Raw genomic sequence first — 15,820 nt, 5'->3', positions numbered from 1 at the left:
ACAACTACTGGGCTCTTCTAACCAATGCCTTTCTTCACCCCCCCCCCCCCCCTAACATCATATCAGAGCTCTGGGCCAGCCCGAGAAATTATTTATTCAACTACTCATCTTTCTCATTATACGATTGTAATTAGAATAAACTATGTATTTAGTCGCTTTATTATTACTTTTTAAAATTGTATCTAATATTTTATTTTAATTATTATTCGTTAAAATATTGACGTTATAATCTTTTATTTTTAATAATGATATAACATTATTTTATGATGACACGTTAATATTAAACTTAACTTCTTAACGATGAATAGCTAAAACATACAATAAAATATGATTTTGAGAAAATGAGTAGTTAAATAAATAAAACGAAATTATAAAAATATATAGATGACAAAAATACATAATTTACCCTTATAATATAATCAAAATTTATTGTTATAATAATACATAATTGAAACACATTCGAATTTAATAACAAATTTACACGTAGTGAGATTAGATGTGACAAATGGGAGTGTGGGATACAATTTAATTGAGCTCAGATTTACATAGGATTATATATCCATATTTTATCAAACTCGGATTCTGGAACCCAAATTTTTCTTAAATTTGGACAGATAAACTTTAAAAATTAAAATAAATTTTTATTTTTATTTGTAGTAAAAATATAATTTATACTCATCATATAAAAGAAAAAAGTTAAATATATTTCTCAAGATATAAACTTTTATATAATATAGTAAAGATGGAACTATATATATGTATATATATCGATAAGGGTGTTGTGTATTTAAATTATTACTTAACAAAAATGTTAATATTGTTATACCATGTATGTTCACTTTTATATAGGAAATGATTCACTCACATCAATATAAAATTAAAACAATTTTACACATTTTAACAATATTTTATACAATTAATCATATAATTAATATTCTAACAATCCTATTGTCGAACATAATAATAGAATCATATCCGAGTCGAACCAGAACTCAAGGGTAAACTACATGTTTAATGCCTAAATTATTACTTTAGTTCCAATTTAATTCGTTTATTTTTTTCAAAATCATACTTAATATTTAATTTAAATTTTATTTTAATATCGGTCATTAGAGGTGCACAAAAAATCCGAATATCCAATTTTACGCAAAAAATATCCGAAATCGGATTTGGGAAAAACCGATTTTTTTAAACCGGATCAGATATTTTAAAATCGGATAGTATAACCGATTTGGGAAAAAATTGGACGACCGGTTTTTTTACCGGATAAAAAACCGGTTTTTTTACTGGTTAAAAAACCGTTTTTTATCCGAAAAAATCCGGTCTGGGGTTTAAAAACTAACTGTTAATATAATTTGTTTGGGAAAAAAATGGACGACCAGTTTTTTTACCTGATTAAAAACCAGTTTTTTTAAAAAACTGGTTACACCATCTGGCCCTCCAAACCGGTTAAGATCCGAACCGATTTTTTTTAAATTCAATTTTTTGGCTAGGTGAAAAAACCGGATCGGATTTAAATCCAACTATGTGCATCCCTACCGGTCATTATAAACTTAACAGAACTGTCAAAGTGACAACATAAAATAATGTCACACCGTCATTTAAAAAAATCATGTCAATAGCCTTATTAAAATTTTAATGACACTATAATAAAATAAAACCTAAACTAAATGTTAGATATAAAATTTAAAAAAAAATTAGATATCAAAATGAAACAAAACAAAAGTAGTAGTTTAAGCAGTAAATATACAGTTTACCCTAAATTCAAACCCCAAAAGGATACCTAACGCAAATAGTGAGAAAATTTTAAAATTCAAAGAAGCGTCACTCTAAAAACCTAGTCTGCAAACTAATAATGGATGGCACCATCCTTTCACCCATGTTTTAATGATGGACAAACACCTAAGATTTATTCAATGTCTTGTTCTTAATCTTGATTCGGAATTTGGGAGCAGGCTCGGTCCTGGTTTCCGACTTTGGAATCACTACCTTGTTCGGTCCACTCGGATTTGTATTATCCCCTTCCTGTTTGTTACCATGCAACTCTGTGGTTTCCTCTTTCTTACTTCTTAAGGGTGCCTTCACTTCACTCAGTACCTTCGCCATCTCCTTCTGTTTCTTCTCCTTTTTCAATCGCTTCTTCTCTAGATACTCTGGATCATCTCGCTCTCCTTTATGCTCTTCCCCCTTTCTTTTCTTTTCCTTATCTTTCTTCTTCTTCTTCTTCTTCTTCTTCGAAGAGTTCCTCTCGTCTTTCCCCCGTGATGAAGGTGCGTCATCCCTCGAGATCGATAGTGTTTGTAGACTTGCATACTTTTTTGCTTCAGCGTCTATGTGGTTATCTTGTATGGTGCTTGGTGATGAGGGATCATCAGGCTGATGGTGCACGGATGCCTTACCCGAATCAGCGGTACACTGAAGCTCCTTACCCAAGTTGTCACCTTCACTCGCAATTTTCACACTCCCAATACTTGCAGTGATCCGAGAACCATGATCATGAAATGAGTCGACTTCTTCAACATTTTGGTTGCTAATGCTCACAGCCTCGGCTGAGTTTCTTTGGGGTGCATCCACTGAAACTGAACTGGTTGCGCCCCGGTCGGCATTGTGATGCCTTCCTTCTGATCTTTCCCTGCCTTCTGATCTTTCCTCTGCTTTACTAGTTGTCGCCGACTGCTTGACCCGTATCTTAACAACAGCAGTCTTCCTCTCATGACTGTTGGAAACCGTATCTACTTCCTTTGGAGCTTCTGGAATTGCCAAACTGTCATGTGAATGGTTCAAATTGTCCATGGGGGGTTGAGGAGGCTTAATCTCTTCCCAAGCAATATTATTCTCGAATATGAGGCAACCACTTGTCCGAAGGAAAGTCTAAATTCTAGAGAGGGAATATGAGAATGCATACTCACCTTCCTGCAAGAACTAGTAAAATGCAAAACATGTAGTGGCGGAAGAATACATTATTGAATGCTATGCGGCTTTCTAAAAGCTGAAGCAAAGCCACAAGAGTGTCTGCCTTGATATCCTCACTAGAAACCGATCCACCTTGAATCTGACATAATCTCATAGCACGGACACCCAACTTTACCTGACCTGTAATCAGAGAGTATATTTTTATACAAATATAAATACATATTACCAATAAAAATAAGCATAACATAACATCAGGAAGTAGTAGAATTTTTTTTCTTTTAACAGAAGGGAACTTCTTAAAGAAGGCTCTTCCTCTATATACTTGATAAACAACAACAATGCTGCATTGATGCCATTGAATTGGAACTCAAGATCAAGCAAAGCTCTACTTGCTTCTATTCGTACTTGCCAGATGGTCTTGAAATCTCTAAATGGTTTAATTAGTTCAAAGACATGATCCTGCGGCGAGAAACAAAATCTATAAAGAAATATGTAGACATTATTTGGTAAGGTATCAGAGAAAAAAAACACACCAGATGGATGAATCCAGAAAGCTTTAATGCAATCTGTGACAAGGTCCGGATGCAACTGATTGTCAATACCCCATTGTAACTGGGCATCAACCTGGTGAGTATCATACAATGTGAATAACATGGAGACCATGTGGAACAATCAGTCAGTCTTTAATCTAACAGATCAGAAGATAATGATCACCTGTCGAATTGCAAAAGCCGATCAATACGCTTGAGAAAAGAAGATAAGAAGTGAATACTCTGAAATAAGAGGAAAAAAAAGGTAAATAGGTTAGCCTTTCAGATGAATGCTTCGAAATGACATAGGTGATGCATGACCAAAACCAAAATCTGGAACATTGGAAAAATATCCTTTACTCCCGACATATCCCACAGCCAAAAAGAAATTTGAAGGGGGAAAAAGTAGAGAAAATAAAACTAGCAGCATCAGAAGAAAGGAACATCAATAAGATATTAATTTCCAGTAATTGATATGTATTTTCAGATTATTGCATGCATCTGTCCATTCCACAAGCATGTAAAGAATACGAGAGTGAAGGGAAGGTATGCAGCTGAAGACGAATCAATAGGTATGAATTGCTACATATTTCCCTGAATTTCAAAAGTCTAGCATGTATAAAAAAAACACCCACAAAACAAGAAGGCTCTAATATCTTAAGAACCATATAGTCAAACTGACAGGAACTCTACCCAAAGGAGTTTTTTAAAAAACTAAGACAAACAAAAAGGGACTGTAAGTAAGGAATATAATTATATACCTCTTGCCCAAATTCAAGTTCACCAATTGACTGTACTAATGCAGCGAGCCAGAATACATCCGAGTAAGGATTCTCGTTATTATCGTTATACTGTCAAAGTGCAGTGAAAACAGAAAGCCATAATAAGGGGAAGTATCAAGCATAAGAACCAAAGCAAATAACTGATGCATCACTTGCGAAAATAAAAACGTATGGAGTGAAAGGAAAACAGTAAGCAGTGTACATCAGTAATTGCACAAAAAGGAATGGTAGGAACAGCCGCAAGTCATTCGCACACCTATGCACGTGTTTTACTTATATAAACCTTGTTGTCCATCTTTAAGGTCATTTATTAATTGCTACTCTCTAACAGTGAATAGTATTAGCGCAAGCTTTTTTAACTTAGAAAGCAAATCCTAGTCCTTCCAAGTCTCTTCCTAAGCATGAAGGACCACCTTATCTTGGACCTCAATAGCATAAAATACGAAGCAATTACTAATAGTAGAATTTGAAAATTTAAAGTCGTGTTTCCACAGTCTTAAGCATCGTGTACATGTTTTCCACTTTCCAACACTTCAAAAACGCATGCCATGTTCAACTTTAGATCTTGCATGATTGCAAATCTGCAGTTGACTGAATTTTTTTGCAGTTTTCTGCCCCTTCGTTTTTTAGTTCTTTGGTTGGGGAAATTGGGGCCTTAGTTTATGCTAGGGTAGTTCTTTGGTTGGGGAAATTGGGGCCTTAGTTTATGCTAGGGAGATTATTGTTAGACTGATTCTTAGGAGCTGTAATTGGGAGGCAAATAAATTAGCTAAGGAGGGGATTTGATGAAAGTTTCAAGTTTTATTGATGTACTGTTTGGGATTTTTATTTTTGGTTGTTTAAAGTGTAATGGCGTACTCTTATGTAATTATTGAATTATCTATAAATTGAGGTACTCTTTTCTTCCTTTCGCTAGTTGTCTCTTGACAAAAGCCGAGAGGTTCTTAATGAGGCCTCCTAATTCTATCAAAAAAAAACTTTAGATCTTGCAAAAGTCTGAGTTTCTAACTCTGATAGGTAGTTGCTTTAACTATTTTGCTTGTAACTTCATAAACAAAAAACTTATGGCAGAACTATGTTAGATTTGGTGTGGTATTTGGTCATTCATTTTTATCATATTTTTTTTTTTTTGATAATTTGTCTAGGTTTTTTTTTTTATAGAAGTTGGAGGTCTCATTAAAAACTCCCTTCTTATTCGTTCACATACTAAGAAGTATGTTAACGAACATTGGAAGGAAGAAAAGAGTACCTCAAATTATATTAATAACAATACCCAATACAAAAGATTACACGAAATATCCTCCTATGGTGATAAACACCATTACAACAAACACCTTAACCTCATATAACCTCAACCAAAGTCGTAATCTAAACACCTTATTTCTAATTACACCTCCAATAATAGAATTTAAACAACGCAACAAAACATAAAACAAAATAAAAGCAACACCTGCAATCATATAAACTAAATTAAACCACAAATAGAAAGGCAAAATCTAATTAGATTCGTCTTCTTCAGGAGCACACGAGTTTGGCTTGAATGAAAGCTCTATCTCATGCACCATGATCTTGAAGGAGTTGTCACTCACCTTCAATTCCAACGTCGCATCAATTCTCGCACCAGCCTTTGTTAGGACTTAAATTTTTGCCCGATCAAAGGATGATGGTGACTGACAGCTTTCGTCGATTGCTAGTAACTGACCCCAACTATCAACAATGTTCTTGAAGGTATCTCAATTCCATGCGTGAAACGGAACACCCTCGCAAACTAACCATACTCGGCGACACTCCAATACCAAACTCTCTGACCAAGCTTCGACTATAGAGAACCACTCTGCGAGAGTCTCTGATTTATCGTTCTTCACACTTCTCAAAGAAGCAGAATCTTCGAAAATCATTAATACCGCATTTCCAACAGCTCTCATTAAGGAGAAGTGCTGCCTGACAGGCAATATGCTTAGTATCAAGATGAAACCAGCAAATGTTATAAAATAAGCCAGAATGTCAAAGTATAAAAAACCTGAGAAGTTAATCAAGAATCTACATACGCTTAACTTGGATTTAGCCAGAACAACAAATCTTCCTCCCCAAAGAAGAAAAAAGAAAAGAAACAAAAAGACTTTTTGGTTCAGCTGATATTTTTTCTTTTTTGGACTGGACAGAGGTAGTCCGACAGGGTTCAACCTATAGTAACTTGAGTTTCATAAACTGAAAAATACAACCTAAAGCTTCTACACAAATTTTGAAATTCCTATCAAACTATCTTTGAACAAGCTCTCACACTTTTAGGGAATGTCAAATCCCACAACGATGTAATGTTTCAGATAGAGATACCTCAAGAAAAATGAATAATTGCAATAACAACTATTTTCTATATTGCAAAATTAGGAAGCCAATTCCCTGCTTTTCTCTTCTTGAAAAGCAAACCATGCAAATCAAAAGAACAAAAAAGGGGCTCTATCATTTATGCAGGCAATTGACCGCTACACATCATTTATTACTCGCTGAAAGAAGATTTCATGGAGCAAAATTAGAAAGCAATCACTGATGTAGCTTAATTTGCACGAGCAATTGAAATCTTGTTGTTGATCTTGTACAATAAGTGTTAGTCAAGGTAAACCATACCTTCAAAAGTTGCAGAATAAACTCAACAGCTTCTCTTGGGCTTTTCCCGTCTGCAGCTCTTATCGTGGCTACGGCATGCGGAATGGCCTATGAAAACAAAACAAAAAACAAAAAATGTTTCTAAGAACTCCCACAAACTACATATCATTTATAAATTCAACAACTCAGGATTAAGTACTGAAGCATGGAAAAAAGCTAAAATTCTAGACAGCATACAGAACATGGTTCACTTCTATCTTCAAAACCAGAGTGAGCCTAAGTTTTACATGGAAAATGAAGTTAACCTAGTTTACGTAAAAGTTCCACGTGGAAAATGCAGTTAACCTAATTTACATAAAAGTTCCACACTAAAAAGGGAAATACCTAATGTTACTATCTTGGACCTAGCCAGCCCTTTTCTAATCACTAATTCACTAGATCAAATATTTCATGAAGTGTTTAATTCAACATCCATAAACGAGCAATTTCACATAGCCTACCTCATAGCATTACCTCAAGAACAAAGTACTCTGGGAAATCTGAGAAGTCATTTGGTCTGGCAAGATCAGCAGGAAATGGAACTTCTTACAAGGGCATTTTAACAATCATTGATGAATTGATTGAGACTCAGATAAGAAACTCACTTCGGTAATCCAATATCAGTGTCAAACCTTCGACTTTTATAAAACTTCACCAGATGTTGCAAACCAGCCATATCAGTTTCCTGCCAGCCAGAGAATGAAATATAATCCCCATGCCGAAAGCAAATGTATAAAAGCACAAAGATGAAAGAAGGGAAATTACGATATGCAATCTATTAAAGAAAACATGAACAGCACACCTGCATTTTAGTTTTAAGAATGCCAATGTTAAAAAGTACCGCTTCCGTGTTAAGAATTATAACAGATATCGCTGTTGAACAACAACCAAAAATTTAAAATTTGGACACCCCAGGCATATGGATCATTGTATGTAAGATGTTAAAAGAAAACATCAAACCATGCCAACATTTAGAGCATCATGCAGAAACTAAAACTCATGCAACTCAAGAAGACATGCAATTGTTACAGAATAAATTCTCAAAATCATAACAAAAATTCTGGCGAAGAAATAAGTGAAAAAATTGTTTTGTGTCGGATAAAGAACTGAATTTCGACACAGCACTATTCATTGAAGAGCCTCAAATGCTGGCGATGATACCTCAGAAGATGTACTAGCCAATGCAAATGCCGCCTCAATTCGAGCCCTCCAAAAGGCCTTGACACCATGATAAAAATTAAAATGATCAAATTCAATTTACAAAGACTCGTTAACCAAATAATTCTTTAGAGAGCAGAAAGAACCTTTGTGTCAGGCAGGAAATTATTCAGTGCCTTTAGAACAGGAAATGAAAGCTCTGGTAAAGACTCTAGCACTGTGATCGCTTGTGCCTGAGCTACAACATCTTCATCCTTCTCTAACTGATTAATCTGATCATAGTAATTAGTAACAATTTTAAGAAGTCAAATACAAGGAAAAATTAAGTCATTGGATGTAATTTATAAAGTGCAACGGATACAGCTAAACCACTGGGTGAAAAATATGTAAACTAACAGGAACCTTGAACTAAGTAGGTGCCTTGGTTCAGTTTTATAGGATACAACTAGTTCTTGGTAAAATTTCCCTTCAATCCAATTATAAGTGACAAATAATAGGGCTTCAGTAGGGGATATGGGCAGAGCACAAATGAAGGGTTAGAGTGTATTCTCTCCCTAAGTATCTCTAAAATAATTTTATCCATAGTGAACATTTCATGTGCATCTAAAATAATTTCTTCTTTCTTTTTCTGTGACGTGAATAAGAGAAATCAAAGGCAAAATAAGAGGTAGGTTTAATCATCAGAGGTATAATTCAATAGAATATTAAATTGATTTAGAAACTAGTAATTTGGAAGAGCAAAAGAATACCGATGAACTATTCCTGCAAAAACAGTTGCTGAAAAGGTGGAAATATCAAGTTTTAGCAAAAACCAGTTCAAGAGCGGGCATTAAGCATTTAACAAGCATGGAAGGAGCAACAGCAACCATTCCCTATAATGACAGAAAAAGAAAACCAGAAATAACAGGACAAAATAACCGAATAAACCTTACGCACATAGGCTTTGCATGGTATAAGGATGGAAAATTTGTTAATCAAATGGATAAGATTGATAACCAGTTTCCTACTTTGTAGCTAAAACATTAGATTAACAAATTTTCCATACTCCTTTCTATCCTTCATACTAAGCAAAGCCTTAATGGTTGCTTGAAAATTGTTAAAGTTAATGGCCTTGCAAGTGAGATCTACATCATGCTGGGTTATGCCAAATCATTGGCAAACAGCAATGATGGGGAACAATTCTTGTGCATCCAAAATTTATTTTTGTTAATAAGAGAATAACGGGGAAAAAGGAGGTTGGTTTAATTTTTCTTAGGTATTATTCAATAGAAGACATCCACACTGGATGAATACATGAAAACAGGTGTGAGATACCTACAGGTCCAGTTGGTGAATGATGGTGGAATTGTCAACTTGTGGCTAAAAGATAGTTTTCAGTAGGGAAATCTCCACAGTTTGGTTAAGCATTTTACAAAAATGCACAGAGTAAGAGCCAGCATTTCCTCTAATGATTGGGAGGGAACCCTCAAATCACCAAAGACAAACAAAGTGAGGATGCCACCTGATAAACTCAATGCACTTAATGATTGCTTAAACTGTGAGGAAAATGACCTTGCAACTGACCTACTTCAAGCTGTGTCATGCAAAAACATTGACAAACTGAGCTAGAACTGAGAACAATAGCTTTCTTACCCACATCTGTACAGGTTGATTAAAATGAATTTCAGCTAGATATTCCATCTCTGGATCTGCCCTAATCCACACTAATGGGGAGTCTACACTGCAAAAGAACAATTAAACATGGAAGAATGTGTTAATGGAATCTACTGGAACAAGTTATACACAAAGAACCCCACATTGGGATGATAAAATACCTCGATCGCATATCTGCTGTAGGCAAATCACCATTATCATCAGAGCCATCAGGTTTTGAACCCTTTTTAGGCTTCTGGTAACGTCTAGCAGCAAGCTTTGAGTGACATGCTATTTCTAGCAGCTGCCATGCATCTCCAGCCATTGGAAGATCTGGATGATCAGACATGCCATCAAGTTCATAAACCCTCACAGTCATAACCCCAGGCCACCCAATATCACCATCACGGTTTTCAGAATCAGGGTTAGCATTCAGAAACGGTACACTTGAATCAATTGTAGCTGTGCATTCGCGCAGAACTGCCAACTCAATGATATTTTTCCGCTTGTTGTAGGAAAACCCCATCCTTGAAAATTGATGGTAAGAAAGAAAAGGAACACATAAATAAAACTAGCATGAGAATCCCAAATGCAGAAGACATAAAATACATTGTTCACTTAAATCATACCTGAGCACTGGACATCCATATAATCCCACCCACCGAGGAAAAAATTCTTTCAGGAACGGACGCTCCAGATTTCCAATTTTGTTAGCAAAATGACGGAACTGAATATAACAGTTTATAGCTTCATTAATGACCCAGAAATCTGACTAAATTGTATTTAAATTTGAAGTAAAACAATTACATACTTGTATGAAATAAAAACAATACATAACTATGAAAGTACTTTGTTACATTCACCATTATCCCAAAAAAAAACATGGCCATACAAAACTATATATCCCTATCAAGTTAGGATCAATAGGGATTGCTATTGTTTTATCTACTCTCTCTGTTTTCTTTTCCTCCCCCACCCCCACCCCCACCCCCACCCCCACCCCGGGAAGAAAATTAAAGTAAAACCAAGTTGGCTGAGCATGTTTCTACTTGCAGAACCTAAAATCTGATAACAAATCTTGGAAACGTTGAAAGCAGAAAATGTTGTTTTCAATATTTGGAAATATTTTCAGCATCATCACCATCAGGCATAGATGAACATCATCCAATCTGAGCTGTGCCAATTTATTAGATAAATTAAGAGTCCAAAAACTTGGCAGAAGAGGGGCTCAAAGCCCTTCAATTTTACTCGCATTCCCAAGCCCCACGTTGCTTTTTCTCTAGTTTTATTTGCATGCCTAAAATTTTTATTTTTCATAAATTTCATCTAGTTTTAGGGTATCTATAATGATAAAATTTTATTGGCGATCAATTATAGCTAAACAAAACCAAATAGCAGCAGTTCCATTGTAGATGTTATGACAACCAGAAAGGAAATTAATAGATAGCTGGAACATAGATGATAACTGCAAGTTAAAAGACGAATATATACGATTACCTCTTTCGTACTAAGAGACCTCACAGCACAGTTTGTACCTTGTGCACGAGAAATTATTGCTTGCAGAATCTGTATATTGAAAAAAGAAAACCAAGCATAAACAAGCATCAACAAACAAAGCTGATTCCACAATCCCTTTGTACATATTGTCCAAAAAGCCAACTACAAGAGTCAAGATGATACCCCATACCTTTTTGAAGAAGTCAGGTCCCATCTGCTTTTCTAACATCTGAAGAATTGCCACCTTCAGGATAAAAAAGTAATCAACACAAGGCCAAAAGACATAAACGACAATGATGTTAGTGCTCCTTTGGTTATTTTTGACTCTCCTGCTAGAAAATACATTTGATTGCTACTTTTGCTTCCAGAAACAAAAAACCAAAATTCATTTTTGAAGACGAGCAATTAAATTTACACACAGCATAATGTCTTATTAGACTTGTACACACAACATCCATGTTTCACACCATAATTAAATTTTAGCCATTTACTAATTTCAACCAAATACAATTTACCTTTAATCTCAATGTTCTTTACATTTACATTTTCGCAACTTTTGAAGAAGTAACTAATAAAAGCAACAAGATGAAGCCAAAATAATTTTCTCCCCAATGTTATCGAACTCATTCCTTCAGTTCAAGGTTTATTTCATTATTCCTAGTCAAAAGAAATTTGAGATACTGTAGTAATCAATTAGGGGGCAACATAACATCATGAAAACGAACTAATGAGTACTTACAGACTTCCATGATCGTATTTTTCCAAGCAAGCCAATGGAATGGGTTCCATATAAATCCTTGCAAGAAAAAGAGGAACTCAAAGCTGTTGCACCACTATCATCTGCTTTGCAAACAGCACAATTTGCCTATATTTACACGAATAAAATAGCATTATTTTGCAATGTACATATATCTAATGCATGTCTCCCAGTGAACCTCTCATTTCATAATGATGCTAAATTTCAGAAAGATAATTGAAATCACCTCATAATACAACAGGCCCACTTCCCATCCATATCAAGAAAATGAATATAATGGTGCTAAATTTTAGAAAGGTTTTGAATATCAGCCTCCAGTACCACAATAAATTGCAAACCCATTCACAATATGCCAACAGTGCTAGAATTACTAATCCTGTTTTTGTCTCTAGAAGTACAAAACATAAAGCAAATTGACAGAATCAGGTGGAGCTTCTCTTCAACCACCAAGATTCAAAATGCAGAAAGAACTGGTACCTTCTAAAGGATCTAATTAGCAAAACTGAATTCAGCACGTTAGCTGAAGTAGGAACAGCTACAGGCATATAAATCAATAAACTATGAATATCCGAATGCTGCAACCTTTAGCAGGGAAGCCCAATATAAATCGTCCAGAACCTCAGATATTATGATTCAAAACTCCATTGTAATTACTATTATAAACATAAAGCACCTCATAGAGACATTTTCTGAAAAGGATTTTTTTTTTTTTTTTTGCTTCTTCCTAGATTAATGGATATGGTAAAACATTTTATACCAATAATAATAAAAATAATTAGAAAAATGATACCATAGTGTTTATGGGTCTTGAATTTCTGTTTTCCAGTGAAGGTAGAAAGCAACTTTCTTTCATTCTCTACTATTTTCCAGCCATTACACTGATTAAGAACTTGCAAAAGGGAACAGCGTCATGATGGGGATCGGAAGATCAGCAGGGAGTCTGGGTTTAACTTGCTTGAACCTTGATGTACCTGATTAATTACTATACTCCCTAAAATTAAATAGGTAAAATACACGTTTAGTAGCAAAATTATTACTTTTGTTCTGTTTTGGTATCTAAACTTCATTTTCTTCAAAATCATATTTAACGTTTAGTTTAAGTTTCAATTTGGCACTTGTCGTTAAAAAACTTTATTTTTAAAATTTTTCAATCATAATGTGGTACTACTTTGTATGACACGTCAACATTATTGTTAAGTTATTAAACCAAAATAAACAACGATATGCAGGGTTCTTAAAGAAGAAAAAAATAAAGTTTTAAATTGGGTAAACTACACGTTTAGTATCTAAACTATCACTTTTATTTTGTTTTGGTCATTTAACTATTATTTTTTAAAAATCTTACTTAATGTTACGTTTTGCTTTCATTTTGATAACTCACTATTAAAAAAATTAACAGAATTGTTGATGATGCATTTTTAAATTTTTTCAATGATGACATAGCATGTTTTTATGGTGACACATCAGCATCACTGTTATTTTTTTAACATTGAGTGACCAAAATGAAACCAACATATAATATTAGGTATGCTTTTAAACAAAAAAATAATTAAGTGATCAAATTAGACCAAAAATGATAATTAAGATATTAAATATGTAGTTCGATTTATAGCCTAAGGTGTCTTTTTTTTCTTTTTATTTATAAGGAAGTATCAAATAAGGCATTTAATCAAACGATCATCCCTCGTGCTTTATCATAATTCCTGTTGTGTTTTGTTCACCTTTATCTTCTCTTAATTATTTTTTTTATCTCTTTAAATTTTTATTTTGTATATTTGAGTTTTTGTATTGTTTAATAAGTTTTCCCTCCTTTCTAATGAATATAGGAGATGTTTTTTATCTGCCATATTTTTTTTAAAATTAGGATTGTATACGAAGTCTCTCCGGTTAGTATTTTTTTTTTTTGGGTTAATTTATCCATAGTTTAGACTCTTATCTTATATTGATACTAATTTACAATCACTTTAGAAAGGCCGCATTTGTGTTATAATAAGGTCAATTGTCAACGTATCATCAATTTTATATTTATTTTTATATTAATGTAGATGGTGTTTATTTTTTATCCTTAACAATAATATTGTTTGTATTTTTTTCAAATTATTTAATAGGATATTTGCATATTTTTTTAGAAGTTAGCTTAATTTAATATTAAAAAAAGGTGTATTTATTAATTATGTAAGAGTGGACTCGCGTCCTAATAATAGTTAAAAGGTTTGACGATCTCTGCAATTAATGATGCCCTTCTCTTACTTGAACGGAAAGGAAGTTCCATTGGTAAAAACAAATGAAGAATGATGGACAGGTTTGCCTCATACTTTCCTCTCCGCATCATCTGCTGGAACTGTACCTTCCCAATTTTCTCCTCCTTTGATTCTTCTTCCTCTAATAAACTACCATGGAAGCAAGCATCCCATCATCCCTAAGCTTGCCATCTACCACTTCTCACAATGCTAGGCTCTCATTGATCTCCATACCACTCTTCCTCTATATCTGACTAATATTACGCCAACTCTTTCTCTCCATGCAACCTCCCCCCCCCCCAAGCTGGTACCCATGGCGATGAACAATACCCTACATCTTTTTAATCTCATTCTTTCGCTCTCTTTGCTGCTTTTATTCTTTGGGTGGTTCAATTCATTTGGAATTATCCACCAAGTATCCGTTTCTCATCACCACGTTTTGAGGAGCAACAGGAAAGTCTTGGCTACCGGGTTCGACTTCACTCCATTTCTACATCATCGGAGACACGGACACGTTCCCGAACCTTCCGGCAACGAGATCGACCCACGCTACGGCGTCGAAAAGCGGCTTGTCCCTACTGGTCCGAACCCGTTGCATCATTGAGGTTTTCTTTTTTCCTTTTCCTCCTCTCCTACAGAAGATGTAATTTGCACATTTAATTAAATTAGTTGTTTTTTAATAGTAATTAAATTAAATTAGTTATTAGTTGTAAATTATTAGGAACTTTGTGAATATTTTAATTATGGTCGGAGGGTTGACTTTGGATGGAGATCTATAAGTATAATATAAATACTTTTTAGAACTTGTAAATATTTAGTTAATTATCCTTATGATGAAATATGGATGATGTCATGATGACATAGTTTATTCGAAAAGCCTTAAATTAAAACTTAAAATATACCAGCATTTTTTTACAGAATTTTGAAATCTTGAAGAGAAAAAAAAACAATTATTTTTAAATTTTTTAATTCAATTAAATATTTTATCACGTCACGGTATTTCCATGTGGTATTTCAAAAAAAAAATACTATTTTTAATTTTTCTATATTTTGTTTATAATTCTAATAATATTTTTAAGAGATTTTCTTTTAATGACAAATCTAAAAATAATGTGACAATATTACCTCAAGATTTAATGAAAAGGAGGTGGAAAGTATCAGCTAAATACATCCACTGGGAAAGTGAACTGACTGCGGACAGAATGACAAAACTGACACGGGTTGGAAGGAGAGAATGCAAACTTTACATAGACCCTCCAGCAGAGATTGTACCTCTGATTTACCTACAGTGTAATACCTTTGGGAAAAACTGAAAAGTAAATAAAAGTCATTTTTTGATAAAAAAAATATTATCTCAAGAAAAATAAAATAAAATTTAACGGTGAAAACAAATTATTAATAAAAAAATTACATTAAAAAAACTTAAATATGTGATAATTTATTTGAGAAACCATAAATATTTAGAGTTTCAACCCTAGAAAGCATAAGATGCTCCAAGGAGGGTATAACATAGTCAAAATTGAAGGGTGTGTTTGTTGTACTTAAAAGGGTGTTTTAACCTTTGAATTTGAGAATGGTTGGTATTAGGTAAATAAAAGTTGACGAATGTTAAAACCCTCTCTTTGGACTTGAAGAATCACCACTCGTTTGGGTTTCCCAATGAAACAC

At 34.0% G+C, this 15,820-nt stretch overlaps 1 pseudogene; it reads right to left on the bottom strand.

Annotated features, from left to right (window-relative positions):
- Positions 1-1,902: 1,902 nt before the first annotated feature.
- LOC120140030 lies at positions 1,903-14,467 on the bottom strand (annotated as a pseudogene).
- Between the last annotated feature and the right edge of the window lie 1,353 nt (positions 14,468-15,820).

Source organism: Hibiscus syriacus, unplaced genomic scaffold, assembly GCF_006381635.1.
Source record: "Hibiscus syriacus cultivar Baekdansim isolate YM2019G1 unplaced genomic scaffold, ASM638163v2 tig00110777_pilon, whole genome shotgun sequence".
NCBI classification, from domain to species: domain Eukaryota; kingdom Viridiplantae; phylum Streptophyta; class Magnoliopsida; order Malvales; family Malvaceae; genus Hibiscus; species Hibiscus syriacus.
This window is presented reverse-complemented; position numbering and strand designations above follow the sequence as displayed.